Source organism: Sebastes fasciatus, chromosome 8 (assembly GCF_043250625.1).
Source record: "Sebastes fasciatus isolate fSebFas1 chromosome 8, fSebFas1.pri, whole genome shotgun sequence".
NCBI lineage: Eukaryota > Metazoa > Chordata > Actinopteri > Perciformes > Sebastidae > Sebastes > Sebastes fasciatus.
The window spans coordinates 11,898,707-11,920,952 of record NC_133802.1 but is presented as its reverse complement, the minus strand read 5'-3'; the positions used below and the strand labels follow the sequence as shown (position 1 = coordinate 11,920,952).

General features: G+C 40.5%; 1 protein-coding gene across 6 annotated transcripts in view; it reads right to left on the bottom strand.

Annotated features, from left to right (window-relative positions):
* The window catches only part of nckap5l (NCK-associated protein 5-like), a 46,558-nt gene extending 24,618 nt beyond the window's left edge, over positions 1-21,940 (bottom strand). For 2 of the 6 annotated variants that reach the window (XM_074643358.1, XM_074643359.1), the window contains exons 1-2: positions 21,746-21,940; positions 3,176-3,261 (exon numbers count right to left, since the gene is read on the bottom strand). The gene's annotated coding sequence lies outside the window, so the exon portion shown is untranslated. Of the gene's footprint in view, positions 1-3,175; positions 3,262-5,517; positions 5,932-21,306; positions 21,627-21,745 lie in introns of those variants that run through there. The other 4 variants (XM_074643355.1, XM_074643357.1, XM_074643354.1 and 1 more) reach the window with 4 other exon arrangements.
* Between the last annotated feature and the right edge of the window lie 306 nt (positions 21,941-22,246).

The following is a 22,246-nucleotide window of genomic DNA, read 5'->3' as shown; positions in this document are numbered from 1 at the left end:
TGCCAGGGAGCTCCTTCCACAGAGCTCTGCTGGCAGACTTACAGCCGCTGCTGCTGTCAGAGAGAAGCCACGGGGGGAATGCAAAGAGAGTTAATGCTGCTGCTGCTCAGCTCACTGATCTGCTGAGTGGTGGAGCAAGTATTCAGGTCCTTTACTCAAGTAAAAGTACTAAAACCACGCTGTGAAAATACTCTGTTGAAAGCCCTTCATCCTAAAGTATGTAACGATGCAATATTCACAGGACATCTATATACATTACCACGAGCTATTCATCATTGAAAAAACAAAATGTCCTTATATTTGTTTGGAGATTAATTTACTACCGTGAAAAGTCTGATGCTGTCATGATGAGGTCACTATGATGTCATCAGGGGGTTACCGCAGTTTGGGCTCGAGATATTTAACACAAAGTCTGCGTTACAAACTGGAGGTGTAAAGTTCAAAAGAAGTGTTGGGAGCAGGGAGGTTCTACAGTAAGTCACTATCCATTTACATTATGGGAAATGTAGGATCCAGCGTTTTTGACCCCACACTAGAGACTAAATGGCAGGATATCTCAGCCTCTGCTGCACCATTTTTACCACATTTCAGGTCTTTAAACCTGTCTCTTAAAAGTCCCCAAACGTCATGGAAGAGTCACTTTAAAACACACAGTGGGGAAAATATTGCAAATTTGAGATCAAATATATAATAAAAACTAATAAAAGTGTTTCATCAAAAAACAAAATTGAAGATAAAGAGACAAATGATTTGGATAAGAAAACTATATAGCAATAAACAAATGGCCTTGTGGGTAGAACTTCAAAGATTATTGACTAATCAATTAATGAACTAGACAGAAAATGAATTTGCTACGATTTAAATAACAATTTTAGTAATTTTTCAAGAAACAAAAATGCCAAACATTTGCTGGTTTCAGCTTCTCAAATGTGAAGATTTTATGTTTTTCTTTGTGATATATGATAAAACACTGAATATTATGAGTTTTGGACTGTTGGAGACGTTATCTTGGAATGTGGGATCATTTTTCTCAATTTTCTGACAGTTATTAACAGAACAAACGATTAATCCATTAATTGAGAAAATAATCATCAGTTTAGTAAATAATGAAACTAATCCTTAGTTGCAGCCCTACTGATGAGATACCATCACAGGTGAAGGGCAAGTGTAATGGATGCTGCCCAGTAACAAACATAACAATCAAGTTGGTTCTATCTGCAATGATCGAGCCATAAAACATTTTGTTTTGTTTACTGCGACTATATAAAAATAAAGAAATATAGCAGCAAATAAAAGAAAAGACGCCATAATAGATGATAAAAAGGAAAAAGGAGGAAGACAAATAGTGAACAGATAAGACTTGAGGTCAAAGTCAGCGCAGAGCTTTTTGTTTTGTTCTTGAAAATCCAGCCTAAAAAAAACAGCCATTCAACGCGACATTGCCAAGTGTAAACAAAGAGCAGCGAGGCTCAGCGCTCGCAGCTTAAAGGTCCAATCACTGAACAACACAAGAGGGGATCATGTGTTCGCCTCTGAGCCAAGAGAGCATGTGCTGCTTTTGTTCTCAAATGGATACCTGTACATGAAGAATGTGAGCTGAGGGGACACTGGTGAGCATTCATCAGCAAACAAATAAAGTGCAACGTGACACCAGAGGAAAACTTACGTGTCATATGCTGTAAATAAATATGCAACGTGTCCTTTAAACAAATTAGCCCGCAGCGACTTGTGCAAATGTCGGTTTAAGTTTTCATGGGTGTTTTATCACCAAGCCAGAAAGCATTTACCAACAAGCCTGCTGACAAACAAGCAGAGACAGAGGAAAAGCAAGTCAACAATCAATTCTTCTTCAGCTAAGTCAATTCAGGAAGCTGATTTTTTACAACAAGCTGCTCCACATTCTGTCAATAACTAACAAAATAAAACACTGAGACGATTAATCATAGTTGACTACTACTTTGGTAAGTAAGTATTTTTCAATTAAAGATCCCCAAGTTCTCCAGCTTGTCAGTTTTAACAATTTGCTGCTTTACAATCAATTTAGAGCAGAAACATTTCGTTGATTATTCGATTAGGTGATTTACGAAGATGCCAAAACATTCTCTGGTTCTAGCTCCTCAGATGTGAGTATTTGCTGCTTTTCTCTGTTTCACATCACTGTAAACTAAATATCATTACGTTTTGGACTGTTTGTTGAACAAAACAAGAGATTTGAAGAGGTCACATTTGGGCTCTTGGAAGCTTCGATGGGCATATTCACTTATTCACTTATCTCTGACATTAAAAGATGAATCAAAAAAACTTACAGGAAATTAATCTGCAACTATTTTGATAGTCCACCTTTTCTTTTGTTTGTCTTTGACATATAAAACAGTGAAATGAACATATTTTGGTCGGACAAAAGCAAATTGAAAGCTTCATCATGGATTAACCAATTGATTTATCATTTTTGTGACAACTTGCTGCTTTTCTGAGTATGTTCGGGGTTTCGAACTTGAAGTCGGACAAAGCAAGCAATTTAGATTTAGATTCATTGTTTCAGTCATTTTGAAACATGACTCCAAATTGCCCGTAGGTGTGAATGTGAGTGTGAATGGTTGTCTGTCTCTATGTGTCAGCCCTGTGATAGTCTGGCGACCTGTCCAGGGTGTACCCCGCCTTCACCCAATGTCAGCTGAGATCGGCTCTAGCCCCCCCCCCCCCCCCCGCGACCCTGAATAGGATAAGCGGTTACAGATAATAGACGGATTTTGAAACATTCTCTGGTTCCAGCTTCTCAAATGTGAAGATTTGCTGCTTTTTCTCTTATTTATATCATTGTGAATTTAATATCTTGGGTTTTGGACAACACAAGCAATTTGAAGACGCCACTTGGACTCCGGGAAACGTTGAGGGCATTTTTCACTTCCGTCTGACATTTTTTGGACTAAACGAATGATTGATCGATCAAGAGAACAACCGGCAGATGAATCAAGAATGAAAACAATTATTAGTTGCAGCCCTAAACCAATCATCACCTTCCTCTGGGTTATTGTGAAGGGCTTTTTCCACTTTCTCGCCAACATTTTATAGACCAAAGAGTAAATCTGCAGATTAATAGACAACCAAAACAATTGTTAGTTGTAGCTCTAGAGAACTGATACATTACTGTAGTCTACATAATGAAGACACTCACCTGCGGTTTCAGCTCTTGTTATGATCCTTGAAGAGGAGTCAGTCTCCTGTCAGGCACCTCTGTCTCCCAACAACAAAAGCAAGGAGCTGAGGGAGAGAAAACACAAGGACACATTTTAATGATTAAAATCTCAGCCTCCTTCATTCTTCATCGGGCTTTCTGATTAAAAAAACAAAACATCCTGACATCTCTGCCAATCCTATTTGTGTCTTGAAATCATAAGACAAAACCACAAGATTTGTCTGTCATGAGATCTTGAAGAGTTTGGGGGTCGTCAGAGGGGGGGTTGAGACCAATGTCACCTCCGTTATGTGGAGGGCAAAGGCTGCAGCTTTCCTCCGATCTGCGAGCGAACAGGAAACCGGGAGGAGAGGAAGACGCTGCATTGCCCTCGGGAGATACCAGCGCTCGGCAGACGCCAGCCATGCCAAGACCACAAGCCTCCACCCCTCCCTCTCGCTCTCCTCCTCTCGTCTTCCCTTTCATCTCTGAGTCATTGTAAAGTGTAATGAAAGAAAGATGGATGAATAATTCAGCAGACACAGCGTTTAAGAACTCCCCTTTTATGTCTTTCTGATAACGCAGGACTTTACACATTGAGTGCCACACAATGATTTTCCAGTCTGATGTGGGATTCCCCATTAACAGAGTCCCTTGTTAATTATGTTCACATTCTACAAAGGTTTCTTTTAAAAAAACTAAATGGGACACTCCGTCTGCGGCGTCTCTTCCTTCGACAGATATGTTTAGACGCCGAGCTGCAACAGTAACTCTTCATTTCCAAAAGGGTAACGCGGCCTGATCCTTTTAGATCTTGTCAAACTGAAAGGGGATTAGCGGTGTTGAGCATCTGCCCTCTCAATCTGGGTTTTAATAGAGCAAGAGCAGATCAGCTGGTCGAGCAGAGTCCTCCTCGGTACACCTGGTCCCGGGAAGAGAAGCAGGCCGCGATCTGCGATCCGTGTCATGAGAGCGAGATCACAAAGACGGCAGATCACAGAGCTCAAAAGTAAAAAAGCCCGAGAGACCTCGACGATTGCACATCACCAGTATTTATTTACCGAGGACGGACTTTGATTTTCGACGGCTGGACGCTGAGAAAATGATGAAATATAGAGTAAAGCAAATTTTTCAAAGAGGTTTGGTGAGATGCTGCAGAAGAGGAGGAGGAGATGAGATTCAAGGAATGAGGGCAGGGAGAAAAAAAAACAATTTCAAAGGCGACTGAGCCGAAGCAGAGAGAAGAAATGCACAAAAGCTCCTTAAATCATGTCAGTCGCACTCTTGGGGATTTGGCATAGGCAAGGCCGTCTCAGGATATGTCAAACACCACCCTTTCCATCTGCCAATCTGGGGAAGGCAGATTGAAGTTCTTGCTGTGTAGACAAACTGTGTAGGCGGGAGATGTAAACAATGTGACAAAAACCTAAATCCTCACATGGTGGAATTAAACAAGATCGAGGGGAAGACTGAAAATGTAGGCCAAAGTCGCCTTTTTTTTTTGCAGACACACCATTACCACGCGATTGTCTGCATCATTAATACAGATAAATATATCAAAGAGGAGGAGGGATGCGGGTGAGACGGAATCAGGCAGGGGGAGCTCCCTCGGTGCTGCTTCCTGTCTGATGTTTGGCTATAAGAACCGAGACGAATCGCACACAAGCAATATTTGGGATGAGGGAGCGGAGGCGGCGGAGAGGGGGTGGGGGAGGATGGAGGAGGGGAAGCTCTCTTTCCCAAAAGGGCCTGAAAGGTTGGATGTGCGCCATGTATGGCTGAGAGCAATCAAACTGATCGCAGGGATGCTTCTTAATATCTGTGCCAGGAGACCTCCACACCCAGGGAGGAAGCGCATCACGGGCTCCTCCATCTCTGATACAACACACACTGTGTTTTTGTTTCATCAATCACAAACAACATTTAGGCTGCGCTATCCACCACTGCTGTACACATTTGGCAGATTTATGACACTTTGTTCGCTGCGACCAAAACAATCCGACATTCAGGGTTGGTTCGGCCAAAATCAAAACGACACTCTGTGTAGTAACAGAGCTCCTGAAATCAGAGCTAACCTAAACACACACACACACACACCAAATCAGACCTGCCCTTAAGAGTCATCAAGTCCATTCATGTCAAGTCAACACCATAAAACCTCACAAAACATGTGCTCCCTCTCTGTCACATCACTTAAATCTCATACAAGTAAAAATCTGCGTGACACAGAGACGCCGTCACAACAGGAAGACACAGCGAGAAGCCCGGAAAACATCATGTCAGCTGAATCACATATTTACAAAAATCCCCGCTCCATCAAGTCTAGTTTTGGGTCACCTCACCTTCCTCCTGCTGCCTTCACAGTCATCCAGTCAGCGCATCCACAGATCTCCTCACAGCAGAACGAAAGGCACCAGAAGGAGAAGAGGAAAAAAAAAAAAAAGAGAGCGACAGAAAGGCCACTACCTTACATTTCTGTTTTCCGGCTGCGGAGGAGATTATTTTCATCCCTGTTAGAAGTGCCGTCACCCTGCTAGTGTGGCGAGGAAGCCGGTTTCCTCTGCGTTTCAGCTAGAAAAAGGCCTGTCCTTGGGCATGTGCATTGTGTGTGTGTCTGTGCTGTCTGCAGAGGCTGCCATGTCTCCCATTGTTCCAGGGCGAGTGAGGCAAGCTTCCTACCCCAATAGACCCTGCCTACTACAACAGCTGTGGACCAGCCCCCACCTCTCTGCCGCTCTCCTTCTCCCCTCCTCCTCCTCCTCCTCCTCCTCCTACAACTCCTGCCTCTCTGCTGCTGCTGCTGTTGCCGCTGCTGCTAAATATTAACCCTGCAGCTGCCGGCTCAGGCCCATAAAGAGGTGGAGAGGGGGGTTGTGTTTCAAAAGAGACCCTAGCATGTAGCGGACAAAGGAACTTAACAGAGAGAGGATATCCGACAGGCAGGCTGAACTGACAGGACTTCTGCAAAGAGTCATTCAGTGCCCTAGAAAGAAAACAGGCTCTGTGCTAAGAGGATTGTCTTTCTCAATCACAGCGGTGATAAGTGTTGGACTGAGTCCTGTGAGACCGCGCTGAGGAACAGAGAAGTCACAGGAGGTATAGGGATGCCACTAATATCATCATTTCTGTCATCAATTCATCATTTGGTATAAAATGTCAAAGAAATAGTGAAAAATTGACTATTTTTTAAAACCAAAGTTATTGAATTGTCTCATCATATGTGACAAGTAGAGCTACACCAATATATCGGCCCATATTAACTCATTGCAGAAATATCTATATCAGTGGATATTGGCTGGTTTCAGGTCATTTAAAAAAGTGACACCGTGGCAGTTTGTCCTCCAGAGGGCGCTGACAAGTGGATTTTCAAACTGTAAAATGTCACAAACTAAAAAAAACAAAAAATCTAATATAAAAGATCAAGATCACGACTAGATCACGTATCAATATTGTTTGTTTACATTATGTATTCATGTTTGAAGACATAAATATCAGTATCGGGCTCAAACATCCAGTATTGGTCTGGTCATGGCGACATAAGTGAAAAGCAAAAATCGTCACTTTTAAGAAGCTGAAACCAGTGAATGTATCTTTGGCATCTTTGCTTTACAAAGTTATTTCAAATAAGTATCTTCATTATCAATCAATCTAAAGCAGCAACCATTAGTCGATTAATTGATTTGTCAATCGACAGAAAATTAAATACTACAAAATACTTAAGCTATTTTCAAGCAATAATTCCAAAAATTATAATTCTGGTTAAAGCTTCTCGACCGTGATATTTGTTGTTCTTCTTTGTCATATCCGTTTATAAGCTGAATATTTGGGGGTTTTGGACTGTTATTGCAGGCATCTTTCACAATTTAGTAAAAAAATGTCACAAATACATTTTATAGACAATTAATCGATTTATTGAGAAAATAAATGACACTTCAATAAAAACTGAAAATAATCGTTAGTTGTAGCCGTAGATTAATCTGCTGATTATTTTGTGGATTAATTGATTCATTGTTTGGCTCATACAATGTCGGAAAATAGTGAATAAAACCTCTTTTAAGAGCTTGTTTTGTTCACCCAATAGTCCAAAAACCCCAAAGATACTCAATTTACTATCACATAAAAAAGCATCACAATTGAGAACCTGAAATGAGTGAATATTACTAATATTTACTTCAGTGATTAATCGATTATCCAACGGTTGCAGATTATCAACTAACCATTTCAACTTTAGAAAAGTGCCCAATGTGACTTATTCAGATAGCTTGTTTTGTCCAACCAACAGCCCAAAACACAAAGATATTTAGTTTACAATCATATATGATTAACATTATCTTTACATCTGAGAAGCTGGAACAAGAGATATTTAACATTTGGTTTAAAAAAAAAAACTCGTCAATCAACCAATCGATTAACCAACACTTGGTTTCAACTCTACAGTTACTCTCTCACATACAGAGATGACTGTTTGTGAATGAATATCACAGCAGCAGCATGTTTCAACTGGTCAGCAGCATGAAGTCTTTCTAAACGAGTGTCTCAGTGTGGTTCATCTCTGCAGGTTTTCCCCCGTGTGACTCATCTGCTCTCCTTGTTAATGAAGCCACATCATGCTCAGACATACCAGACACACCAAACCAAGTCTGATGACAAAATGACTGGGCGCCAAGGCAACAACAACAGCAGGAGGAGGAAAACACGGGTTTCGTGACTAGAATGTGGGAGGATAATACGATAAAGTAATAACGGAAGACAAAACATCCCAACGACTGCCTCTGCAAACTATTCTGTTAAAAAAGCAGATCTATATGTTCTCATTTCAGAGTTGAGCTTTTTCAATTTGACCCTAATTGAGTCGACAAGAGACCTGACCTGAATCGACTTTGCCCCCCCAACAGACTTCCTATAGTCTAAATCAAGCGCCCCAGGGTGCTCACATGAATATCAGTTGTTTCAAGCTATTGTCAATCAGATCTGCCCAAAACAGTCTAGCCAGTTTGGGGAGTATACAACTTGTCCCAGATTCACAGCAGACTTACGTACAGAGGTACTTGTAGTTTGAGTATTTCCATTATACTTCTACTCCATTACATGTATTGTACTTTGTACTACATTGTTCTGACAGCTGTCGTTACTTTACAGCTCCTTCCTGTCCAGTGAGAACCGTGCATCTCCAAATTTGGTGATTTTGACTGTTTGTTTGTGATAAACTGAAGGAGGAAGTTTGCTGTAATGAGAGAAGGAGAGCTATGCTTGGAAACAAAAAAAGGCACTGATAAATACAATATGGAAAATCAGGGGGAAACCCCAAAGTCAAAATACTGCACAGGTCATGAAGACTGAACAACTTCAAAGAAGAAAAAAAACACACGACAGACGCTGAGCTTCACATCAAAAATCACCCAGATCAAAAGAGCTTGTGTCCAGGGAGGATTTATCCTCTTATTACTGAACACATATGGCCCAGTCTGTCCTCATCGCCATGCCTCTAATCTGTGTCCACCTAGTGGCTGGAAAACACAGAGAACCTGCATGTGAACATCACCGCTTCAATTAAAACTGGTTTTAAAAGATAAGCAAACAGTCAGGTGCGAACAATGAGTCAGTGTTTACTTGCTGTAATCATTCATCCTGTTTACACCGGTTATTAAAAGATCCCATTATGTGCCAACAACATAAGAGATGAAGAACAAACTAAGTACATGTACTCATACTTTACTTGAGTGCTATACCTCTACTCCACCACATTTCAGAGGGAAATATTGTACTTTTCCTCCATTACATTTATGTGATACTAAAGTACTATACTATAATCTACCCAGTAGTATAAAAAAATCTAATCTAAAATTGCCAAACTACAACATTACAATGCTCTTACATGTATTTATTAGTGATAAAAACTGATTATATTACTATTCTATAACAAAATGAGCCATTCTGCATAATAAGTACTTTTATTTTTGATACTTAAGAGTACATTTTGCTGATAATACTTCTGTTTCCATTATCTTTTCCACATCTTTTTGTAAGTTTCAGGTTTAACCGGTGTTCTTTCATTTTCTTCTGCAATGCTTCAACAGCACCAACCGGAGAACTAGCTCCACCAACTGTTAACTCCTAATATTCGCATTGAGAAGTGCATGAAATTGCATTTTCTTTTGCAAATTTTCTGGAAATTCGTATAAATTTTGTGCTAAATTTGGATGGAAACTTTACTAGTGCAGGGAAACACAAAGAGGGACTTTCGTACTAAAAAGACTAACTTTTAAACTCAATCTGTTTTTTTCTGGGAGAGGGCTCCCTCCTCAGTTGCTATTCCTGAGGTTTCTTCTGTTTTCTTCCTTGTTAAACGTTGTTTTGAGGGGAGCTTTCCCTCATCTGAATCAAGGGGCTATAAGAACAGAGGGTGTTTTATGCTGTATAGATTGTAAAGCCCCTTGAGGCAAAGTTGTGATATTGGGCTAAATTGACTTGACTTGTTAGTAGAAATGTAAGATATTTTTGCACACAACCAGGACTGTGGATTTTGTCCCCCATGTCTTCCACTGAAAGCCTGTTAGGGGGGGGTCTTTTAATACCCAGCTATCTTTACTAGCCTGGTTTCCATACAAATTAAGCACTCATTTTAACAGTTTCCAGAAAATCTGCAAAAGAAAATCCTCTACTTCCTCTGCTGTCCTTTGAATATTAGGAATTGGGTTCATCGAGATTAACAGTTGGTGGCGCCAATATACTTCAGTCGAGTGCTATTAGACCTTTGCAGAAGAAGAGGACACAACGAGATGATGTAATTAAAAGAGCTCTAGTCAAAATGTCATGAAAATATGGCACTTATGTTTGTTTCATGCAATCTCCTGAAATGTTGTGATGTTTTTCATCTCCTCAGTGGAAGCTTGACTGACGTTTAAGTCACATGCTTCATGTAACTTTTCCCCCGCAAAATGCAAATTGAAAATGAGCGTTAAACTCTGGAAACAGACAGGAATTATTACAGCAAGCAAAGACAGTTTCTTCATTTTCATAACGGCATTTCAGTATTGTTTTAAAGGGGCAGTGTTTACTAGGATTTGGTGGCATCTAGTGTGGTTGCAGACTGCAACCAACCAAGTAACCCCTCCGCTCACTCCTCCTGTTCCAAGACTGCAGTAACGTGAGCCGCTGAGTGCAAAACCATCCTTACCATAATGACAACGACTGGCGGTACTACAGTTTTGCACTCTGCGGCTCACGTTACTGCAGTTTCACAAGCGTGTCAGGGAACTACGGTGGCCTTCAGGTAACATAAAAACACGAAAGGCTCTCAGTTTGCAGTGTTTGGTTTGTCCGTTCTGGGCTACTGTAGAAAACATGGAGGACTCCGTGAAGAGGACCCGCTCCCTATGTAGATATGAAAAGCTCATTCTAAGCTAACGAAAACACAACGATTCTTAGTTTCAGGTGAATATACACTAATGAAAACATAGTTATGAATATCATATTCAATTTCTGCTAATAGATCTCCCGAAATGCTAAACACTGTTGCTTTAAAGACAGACTTAAAAAAATATGAACTTATCGTTTAATAACCAAATGGAGGAATCTGTGTTGTTGTGGCCAGTGCAGACGTCACATAGCAGCACAACAACAGTCAACCAACACAACACTTGAATGGAGGACTGTCGCGGGATCGTCATACCTCTGCTGTGTCAGACATTAACGCACACAGACATCTGTATGGCATGAATGGGACATTGAGGGACTAGTTTCCTTCTAAAAGGCTGAACAGGCCGACATGACCTGAATGAGAGCCGGTCACATGGTCCCCTGGAGCAAACACAAGGAAATGAGGATAACTCTCCACATAAAAGCCTTATTGTCACCTCCCTCAGACATCCACTTTCCCCTCAAGTGAGGATCTTCCCCAAGTCAAAAAACTCGACTCGGTAATGTGGTGGACATAAAGAGAGTCAAGGGGCAATAAAAGGTGTCTCTTAATGGAGGGAAAGTTGCCTGGAAACTAAGTGGAAAGAACTTCTCCTACAGACAGACTGGACCAGCACATGTGACTGATTTCAAATTCAATGCAAACATCATGTAAAGCAGGACCTCGCGCCTCTATTTTAAACACATGCAGCTCCTCTTGTCCTGATTACATAAGATGACAACAAGGAAATACTTCAACCCCCGAAAAATAAAGAATAATATCATCCACAGAAAAAGAAGGGATCTGGAACAATTAGTCAATTAACCAGATGGAAAATTAACCGGCAACGATTAATCTTTTGCAAAATATTCTCTGGTTCTAGCTTTTCACTTTAAAGGATTTAATGCTTTTTGTATTTCATAAATGATTGTAAACTGAATATATTTGGGTTTTGGACTGTCAGTCAGACAACAAGCGATTTAAATAAGTCACATTGGGGTCTGGGAAATTATAATGGGCAATTTCTAATGTTGAAACACTAATTGATTAATTGATTTGTCGATCAACATAAAAATAATCAGCAGCATTTTGATAATCGATTAATTGTTTTAGTTATTTTTCAAGCAAAAAAAGACCAAATACCAAGTTCAAGCTTCTCAATTCTAATTCAAAATCTAATATCTTTGTGTTTTGGACTGTTTAGACAAAACAAGCAATTGAATTTGTAGCCCCAACAATTAAACAAAAATCAATATTGTAAATAAGTAAAGCGCTCGATTAAACCATGTTTAAATCTAAAAAATAAAAAAAAAGGTTGGTTCCAGCTTTTTTTGATGCATAATTGAGAATTTAACTGCATATAAATATGAAGATTTTCTGCTTTGCGCTTATGTTGGTAACAAAAAATAAACTGAATATTTTGGGGTTCTTTGACTGTCTATTTTATAGACTAAACAATTAGCTGTGAAAACAACTGGCAGATTAACAGATAGTGATATTAATGGTTAGTTGCCGGCAGCCGTAGTAAAAGATACAGAAAGCAACGATCCGTTAGCAGATGGTCCACCATTACGTGTTTGTGGTCAGATGGCGGCTGAAGCGAGGGAACTGTCAGGAAAGTTCTGAATTAGAGTTGTAAATCAGACTCGAGGGGTACAAACCTCCATTGAGGGTCCGACAGTTTAATGGGCACTGATGGCCACAGCGCCATGTGAGGATGGAGAGCTAATCCACCAACAAGAAATGTGACACTCAGGCCTCGGAGAGGAGATGTGCAGGGTTTAAAGCCGTGGCTATAAACACCGCGATGGTGTCGGTGGAGGCCCCTTGTGTTAATTTGCATGAAGCCTCAGCTCAGTCGGACCTCATTAGGAAGTCAGGAGTTGAAGCCAGTGAGCCATCAGCCGTGGCTTTGGGAGCCATGTTAGCTATTTGTGCCCAGCCAGTAGAAATTACCTTGACATGTAGAGCTGAAACGATTTATCGATCAAGAGGAAATTAATTGGCAGATATTTTGATAATCAAGTCATTTTTTAAGTAAAAATGCCAAAGATCACTAATTGCAGCCTCTCAAATATGACTATTTACCGGATTTCTTTGCCTTCTCTGATATCAAATTGAATATCTTTAGGTTTTGGACTGTTTGTTGGACAAAATAAGTGATTTAAATATGAGATATAGAACTTTTTGTTTATCCTGAGGGAAGTTGTTGTTCAGCAGTTGCAGAAAAAAAGTATGAAAGAGTGCAAATATAAACTATCAATAAGCGTGCAAATCCAAAATATACACAATGGCAAAAATATAAGCAGCAGGGGTGGGAATCATCAGAGGCCCCACGATACGATATTATTACGATACTTAAGTCACATTAAGATCTTATTGCAATTTTAAACATTTTGCGTTATGCTGAGTATTCTGATAAGATATATTGCGATTTATTACCTTTTTTCAATGAAAATTAGGCTGTTTGTCAACCTCTGTTTTATCTAATAAGATACAGCTTTCACTCTGTTCAGTTTTCATTCACATATTTTGAGGTCGGAGGTCGAAGGACCCCGTTGAAAATGGCCATGTCAGTTTTTCCACGACAAAATTTTAACATAACTTTGGAGCGTTATTTAGCGTTCTTCCCGACAAGCTTTAAGACTGATCATACTTGATACTTGACGTCTGTGTATCGATAAAATATTGCCACGCAAAATATCACAATACTATGCTGTATAGATTTTTTCTCCCACCCCTAATAGACAGGTTAGATATGCAAGTGGCGAATAGCTATGTATGTACAATATCAAATCTGAAGTACAGGTTAGTATATATAGCTAAAATATAAACTTTTAAAAAATTGTGAAAATGAGGCACTTTTCATTATTATCTGATACTTCATAGACCAAACAATTAACCGATTCATTAAGAAAATAATCTCAAAGAAAATAATCATTAGTTGCAGCCTTATTCATGATTTTAGAGGTAACTTTGCTTTTATCACTCCAGAGATACGGTGACATTCATAAATCCCTCACAGGTGAAAAGATTCAAAGTATGCTCTCCAGTTCATTTCTACAATCATAAAAGCACAGTAATGAAAGCCATTTGTCGCGGCTTCTATTAAAGGCAGGTTTCATACCACCGTAAATACTCCATAGAGAGGTGGCGTCCCCCGCCAACCAGACCACAAGCTGTGGAACCAGACTGACATTTTGTCCAGCTGCACACTACATTTCCGTGTGTGTCAGCAAACGGCTTTAATACCTGACTCCTCAGTGAGTCACATTCGCACCAAACTACTGAACCCTGACATGCCTGGAAAATATGTGGAGGTTGAACAAGACACGCTGGTGACGAAGCCAGACAAGTGAATCCAGGCCATCATGTCCAGTCTAATAGAGCTGCTATAGTAGCATGAGCACACTGTAAAACAGAAAGGCACCACAAAACCAAGATTAGTGAGTTATCCAACTATTTTTGGGCTTTCTGGTGTCATGACGCTGGCTCACTTTTATCACCATGGTAACAGGGGTAGATCATCATGGTAGCTTATGCTGCATGGATCAACGTGTAAAAACAGCCCGACTACTGACCCATCAGCTCGCTGAAGGGCTGTAACGTTTAATGTATTCATCCCGAACCGTTTTGGTACGTTCCGGTGCACGCAGCCGCACGCATAACACATGGTAAGTAGATTGATGCACGTAATGTGGAACCAAAGCGTGAGTTCCCCCTAGCAGCTCCCCCTTAGCAACATGTACTGATTGGTGTGCGGGTCAGGCGCAAATGAAACGCTGGAGCCAGAAGATCCGCCTGCAGGTTACCGGTCAGCTACAACAACAACAACGGAGAGAGAGTTGTGTATAAGACAATACGGGTGTATTGGTGTTGCTCTACCGCTGTACGGGATGAGAACAGAAATACATCCAACATGCTAATGCACATTCGACGGCATCATCCATATGTGCCAGGGATGATAACTGTTTGGGTACTTTGAATGTTGAATACAGTCATGGTGGATTTAATTAAAACACTCCTACTAATGCACACGTTTTTATTATTAATTTTAGTATTGTGTATATTCAATTTCATAGCACAAGAGATGCTTTTCAGTTTTATAGCCTTTTGTGACCTGTTTGAAGAAGAAGCATTTGAAATGTTACTTATTTTTTATCATGACAATAGTTTAGCAAACTTGCCAGTGGGCAAAATGCTGCCTCAGTCCCCAGCAAAAGGATTGTGTCTTTCTTCGACACTTGCACTACTGTCTATTCAAAATAAATTAAAAAGAAACGCATTCTTATGCATTTGTTTTTTTTCCCGCTGTACCGAACTCACACTGAACCGTGACTCGTAAACCGGGGTTTGAACCGAACTGTGACCTCTGTGTTCCGGTACACTCCTAGCTCACTGGCAAAATGGAGTCACTATTCAGACAAGAACCTGACATGGAGTTTACAATATAAAGTTACAAAGAGCTGCAGAGATATGTTCTGTGTGGGAAACACACAGAACCAGGTATCCACTCTGCGTTTAAAACAGAGATACTATAGTTTACATTTTTAGTTTAGTATAGTAGAAAAAAAATGTTTATTCTTATTCCAGAGTCCCGACAGGATTCCCGTTCCTCGATGGGACTTGAGAATAATAGAAACATTATTTTCAAAAAGTACAATATTTGCCTCTGAAATGTAGTGGAGTAGAAGTATGAAGTAGCAGAAAATGGAAATATTCTTAAGTAAAGTACAAGTACCTCAACATTGTACTTAAGTACAGTACTTGATTTAATGTAAATAGTTACTTTCCACCACTGAGTACTTCACTCATGAGCAGAATCAGCAAACCCAGTTAGAATCACTACTACCTGAAGCCAGGTGAGTTAAAGAGACTAAGTTGAACTTTATGATGTGAACATCAGATAAAAGAAGGTATAGGAGGAGCGTGAGTGGTTTGGCGATGGGCAGCGTCTCCACATCTGGCCACCAGCCGCAGCGGCTCAAACTCAACCAGGAGTCGGGCATACTCATCATCCACATCCTCTTCCCAAGGTCTGGCCAAGAGGAAGACCTATTTATTGTACAGAATCAGAGATAATATGGAGGGTTATATATGGAGATCCTTATTTAAGCCTCAAAACAATCTGCTCTCCACCACGCCGACAAACACGACCTCCCAGGGAAGAGCGCTGATGTTTTTCAAGGCATATAGGTTGGAGTTTTGAAACAGGAAGCTCGTGAGAATTTGAAAACACTGAAGCAGGAGCAGTTCACTAAAGCACCTTGTGGGAGAGGGTTTAGGGATTGGAGGGCTGGGGGGAGGGGGCGCATAAAGCTCCCCAATAACAACTTTATTTTAAGACAAATGAAAATAAACAGCAGGGGTGCACAAAGCAACACTGTTAGGATACAAGACAGCCTGAATGTAGATGATAACCTCCCACTGTCGCTGTTATTCTTTATCTATACAGTCTTAATCCGAGTTATCACAGGTCATAAATCTGAGCGTGGGATATAATACATCGTGTCGACATAAACACAGTATAAAATTATGGCTGTTTAATCCTTTTTTGGCCAAACAGGACGTGGTGGGGACCCGGTTTGCTTGAATTGATTAAAGCTAAAATTCCTAGCCATATTTTCTTTGGCCAGACCGATGAATTGGATGTTTGTTGCAGCTGCAGCAGTGAAAGCAGTGTTTTGCCAACTTCAATGTTTGCATGACCACAGATTCCTCTGTAGGGTGGGCTTTGAATGAGTGTGAGCTCTTTGCTCTCTCTCTCTCTCTCTGGTATACTATGAGGATTCCTCGGGCATATTCAATCACGCATATTTCAGACACAGCGGGCAGCCGACACAGTTCATGTGAAGATGGAGAAGACGTTTTTGAGTTGTTCCGACTTCTTCTGCTGATATTCTGCATGCAAATAATCACGATAACACTCGAGTTGAGGTGGCTCGACTCAGAAGAGACAACGCAGAAGATGATATCCCTTTGATCTAAATATCTGCATTGTAAACAGTCATGATGGTGCAGAGCTCCCTTTCTGTCAGTCTTCTCTCCTGCTGTGAGCTCTGCTGTGAGCTCTGCTGTATCGCGCCGACTCTGCGGGGTAATTAATGAATATTTTGCGATGCTAATGCAGGCTACAGAAGTGCCTTTGGTGTATAACCATGGTAACTACAGTACCTGCATACATGCATCAGACAGCGGGGTGATAAAACTCTGATAGCTGATAAGGAGGTCTCAGCCCCAGCCGCCTATCTTCAAAGCATGGTCGTTTATGCAGAAGGGAGGGGAGGGGGGGGGTCGATACTGGAGAGATAGGCCGACTGCAGGAGGCTCTGACCCGTCTGCGTACCCCTACCAGACTTCAAACTGACTAAATTACTGTCCCGTCGCTCTTTCCTCCCTGTAAAACGGCTGAACTACGACCTAATAAAGTGATATTTCACAGACGGACTGACCTTGACAGTCTGTAAGGTCTTTTGCTCTATAAAACCCACATTTTTGCCTCAAGATGGTATCACAACAGCTGCTGCTGCGTAGACGTGAAACTAGTTGAATTACTGATCAACAGGGAACTATTTTGATAATCGACTAATTGTTTTAGCCATTTTTCAAGCAAATGTAGTGAAAAATGCTAAATATTCTGTTTCCAGGTTCTCCAATATGAGAATTTGCTGCTTTTCTCTGTTTTATATCACTGTGAACATACTGTGTATATTTTTATATATTTGGGTTTTAGACTGTTAGTTGGACAAAACAAGGCATTTGAAGACATCATACTTGACTCTGGGAACTTGTGATGGCCATTTTTGTGGCATTTCATAGACTGAATGATTAAACGATAATGAAATGAAAAATGATTACTCAATTATCAAAGTAGTTGTCTATTAATTCTTCGAAGATATCAACTATTATTAGTCGGCTTTATTTGTTACTTAGTGACAGTTTGCAGTAAAAATCTGCTTCCTGAATTGACAGATGAGGAAGAGATAGCTTGTGATGGCACTTCCTCCTTTCATTTCCTCTGTGACTCTCGTTGTTTGTCATCAGGCTTGTTGGTAAAAACCTGATTTGATTAATTGTGTAATTATGATCAAGTGCTCGACTTATCGTTTCAACTGAAGCATGTTTCTTGGACTGCAACACCTAATAAATAACTAAAACCAGTTAGCAGGACCAACAGCCAAATTAAACACTTACTCCATGCCACGTTTCCCCTTTATAATAAAGTCTGAACACCGTCTGTGGCTGCAACAAGATGTGGGACACAAAGGCGTGCAGAACATCTGTGAACAATTAGAGGCGAACAGAGCGAGCAAGCACTTATACTGCCCATTACACTTGAATAAGTCACTGGCTCGGCTCTTCATGATGTAATGCGGCGCAGCTTGGATATGCAATCTCAAAGTTGCGCTGGGACAGAGCCCCTCACAAAAACTTCAATCGAGCTCAAACATGGAGCACACAGGCCGTAAATGTAATGCAGCGGGCGGAGAGTGGAACCAGATTTATCTGAAGCTCTGAGGTCATTCCTCAGGATAAAATGTTCACAGCGCCGCCGGGTCCTCGTGTTCTTGACCAAATATTGTTCCAAATGTGACACATTTATTCTTAAATCCTCCCCAGCCTCCTAAGCTCATGTTTAAATTATTTCTGTTACATGCATCCGCCAAAAAAAAGAAGCAATAATTCCAGCCAATCAACAGAGTGAACTTTACATTTACGCGGCTGAATTTCTGCCCTCGTGGTTGATTATTAACGTCTCCTCACACTCCAAACATCTTCACTTGGATGTTTAACCTTCACTGTGCAGGATGATGTTTGACGCTAACAGACTGATTTCACATTCATCTCCTAAAGGAGGAACGTTCACCTTAAAGGTGCTAAATACGGGATTGTGAGCATTTCTATTGCCTCTCAACGGCTCTCAACATGGTGACGGTGACAGCGAGGCGGCGGCTCGCATCTAATGGTGCTTACAGCGCTAACAGTGCAAACAACAAAGAAAGTGATGACAGAGCTAACGGTGTTTACCTGAGGGGGATGCGGAGGGTGGGTGCTAAGCTTCCCTGAGGGCGCCGTCTGTTGGGATGGCGTTATCAGCTATAACTGCTGTATGAGAGCAGTGCAGAGTGGTGGCCGTAAGCTAGCCAATGGGGCACGCTCACCTGCACTTCAAGCGCAATTTTGTTTGCGGAAAAACTTATTAGAAATAAATTATTATTTTACGTTTATTATACGGGAACTCCAACGATTTTACACATCACAGTCTGTTTACAGATGCCTCAAATTGTTGGTTTGGGCTGAAGAAAATTAAAAAAAAAAGAAAACTGTGGGTGTGGATTTAGAAAGCAGTGAGCTTCCCAGACCTCCGTACCCCGCTCTTCATCTCTGCAGCAGGCTAGAGACTCGAGGATACATTAGCCGCTACTAGCGTAGCACACTCAAATCTCAGACTGCACTGGCGGCAGTTGAGGTGCATTTTGGGTAATGTAGGCGGAAGGTTTTGACAAGGAAGACGAATGCATTATGTCTCTGGTTCTGCTGCATCGATTTTGATCCTTTTTGTTGAGTCCAACAATGTTACAGGAGTGCAATGATCAATCAGTGGAGCTTTTAAAACATGTCTGGATGGGATCTTTAAGTTCAGAAGATCAAACTTTTATCTGAATGACCACTCAAATGCTAAAAAGACGATTGAATCCCCTCGTCTCAAACTTGTTAAGGAAACAAGCCAATCACTTTGTTCCAATCATGAGGTCACTGTCTCGATGAGTCTTTGCGCCATGAAGTCTAGGATGGATTTCTTATATGATATACTGTATTTGTCTGCAATTGCCAAAAACAACAAACTGCACCATTACATCAACATACAATTTGGAAAAGGCACGAGGATACGTCATTTCTGCAAACACTAAAAGATTCATCGAGCATTTCATAGGAGATCTTCAGCGAAACTTAAATATTTTACAGCCTGAACGCCAGCCAGAGTTCAAACAATCCTTCCATCCTCATTTCTTTCGACCTAAAGTTTGGTCTTTGTTCAGAAGACGATGAGACAATGAAAAACAGCATGAGCGTATATCTGGCTTTAAACCAACAGACACAGATCATTAAGCGTGGATGTTTTCCCCTTCAAAAGGACTCCGTAATAGCTACACAGCAATATTTTAGATGTTTTAAATCTCCAAATAGGCCTTACAACTTATTAAGATTACTGGCACGTGTTTTATGGCCAATTAAATCCTTCACAATGTGAAAACAAACAAGAAACAATCCACTCCTCGTGATTAGAATGCCATTCAGAAAATGTGGAGGGTATCACATCTACTGAAAAGCAGCATTGTTAAAAGTATGATCCAATAACACGTACTCACTGCCAATACTGCTCCAAATAAGTTTCTGTACTGGCCAACATGGGCTCCAATCCAGCCCATTACTTTGAGGGGAGCACCCCAATTAAAGCTCAAACTACTAGTCAATTATTTTTCTAACAAAAATGCCAAACATTCCCCAGTTAAAGCCTCTTAGTTGGATTTGCTGCTCTTCTCCATTTTATAGGATCATTAAGTTTGGTCAGTCAAAACAAGCAATTTAAAGAAGTCACCTTGGGCTTTCAGAAACTGTGATAACCATTTTTCACTGTTTTCTTACATTGCATAGATCAAATGATTCATCAATAATGAAAATAGTAAGTTTGGTGCTACTAACACCAAACTCCATCCACCTGTTTTTATGCACATTTACATTTTGTGCATAAAAAAACCTGAGTGGAAACGCAGAAAATGCCAAACTTCTATGTTGTTTTCCCACCATTTGAAATTGAAATGGTACTCATTTATTTACGTGTGCATTCATTCACTTTTTTTGCCAAATTTGCTGGATATTTGATTAAAATTTGCTCTACATTTGGACAGAAATCTGTCTAATGACTCTTCACTTCCTTTCCCTCTCAGTTTGTGGAGTTTACAGCTACAGCCCGATCGATACTGGGTTTTTGAGGCTGTTATTGATATCAATGTTTGGGAGTTTTAAAAAAATCTGATAACAATATATATCGATAGTCATTTTCAGTCTGTCGTGTTTTTTCCCCACAAAAGTTGAATAACCTTACTCTTACATTTTTTTAAATGATATACTGTACTTCTCCTCTCTCATTGAAAAATCTATGAATCTATGAATATGTTCATGTTTTTCCTTTCCCAACACCTGACCCTCTTTAATGAAAAGTCTATTCTAGTTTATGTGTGCTGGAAGTTGCATATTAGATCATAATCAGCATGCAAACTAGTTGAGATGTCAACTTCCTCCCTTAGTACACAATCTTCTAGCATCAAACTCTACCAAAGCATGATTCTGCACAATGAAGCTCAAACATGATGCACAAATTAGCACATTTTGGTGTGGAGGGGGACTTTAAACCAGCTGGTAAAACTAAATTGGCATGCCTAAAGACTAGTGATAAGGTAAACTATGATTAATGTGTTTTATCCTCTTTTAAAATGATCCTAACTTTACATAACATGAACCAGGGTGGTTCATCCTCCACTACATCCCTGCTGCAGACACATTCACACCTTAATTCATTCATTATTTGGCTGATTTAAGAAAGCTGGTGGTTGTGTGTGTTTCACTGTCTCTAGTCGCAGCCAGGAGGTTTGACATAGTGGGGTTTTAATTCAATCATAAAAATGCTTCTTTTCTGCATCATTGTGAGGATAAAAATAAAACAGTATACCGTTAGGACTCGTGTGCCAGTTCCTTTTCCATGTTCCTCTTTCAGGTTTCACCTCTTTAAACGAGGCTAAATCTGCGACAAGCTAGCATGTTCATGCAGTCAAACAAAAAACGTAGGCTTCGAAAAATTACATTTTTTTTCCTGGGACAGGCCCTCCAAATAAAAAAAAAACCCCAAACCCTGCATCGAAATGAGTCCCCTCCGACACTACTGATGCTGTTACGCCCTTTCCTTTCCCCCACAAGCAGACAGAAACGGTGGAAACACCGGGGCGTTTAACGCTGAAGACAGATACCCTCAGTTAGCTGTACATCCGTTCAGACCTTCACTTCACCGGTGCTGTTAAATCAATGAAAGCATGCCAAAAGCCTCTGTCGGTATTCCAGCTAATCTCTCGACCAAGCGGACATGAAACGACATTTTCCTGGTCAAAACTCACCTCATTTGGTTGGAAACTGCCGAAGACGACGCTGCCTCTCCATGGTTAATAAAAGACAGAAATACACTAGTTTTTCTTTTAAAATATGTCTATCTTGTGCTCATTTTTGCAGCGTCCTCCTTCTGCAGCAGCAGCCGCTTTCTTCTCTCTGCCTCGGCGTTTAGTGTTTTGGGTTGAGGAAAAGTGATGTCATTGCATGAAATTGCATTACCCGCCCCAATTTTTTTTTAGAGGCTGTCCCCATGCTGCCAAACATAACTTCATCACCATATAGGCCTACTTTTTAAAGAGCTGCATGTATATTTGTTTTTTTAGTGCCTTGAAATATTCTCTGCACACTTTAAAGGTCCCGTATTATAAAAAGTGAGATTTTCATGTCTTTTATATTATAAAGCAGGTTTAAGCATTTTATAAATACTGTTAAACTATCAAAACGCTCAATATACGGAGAAATACACACAGCCCGTATTCAGAAATTGTGCGTTTGAAACAAGCCGTTAG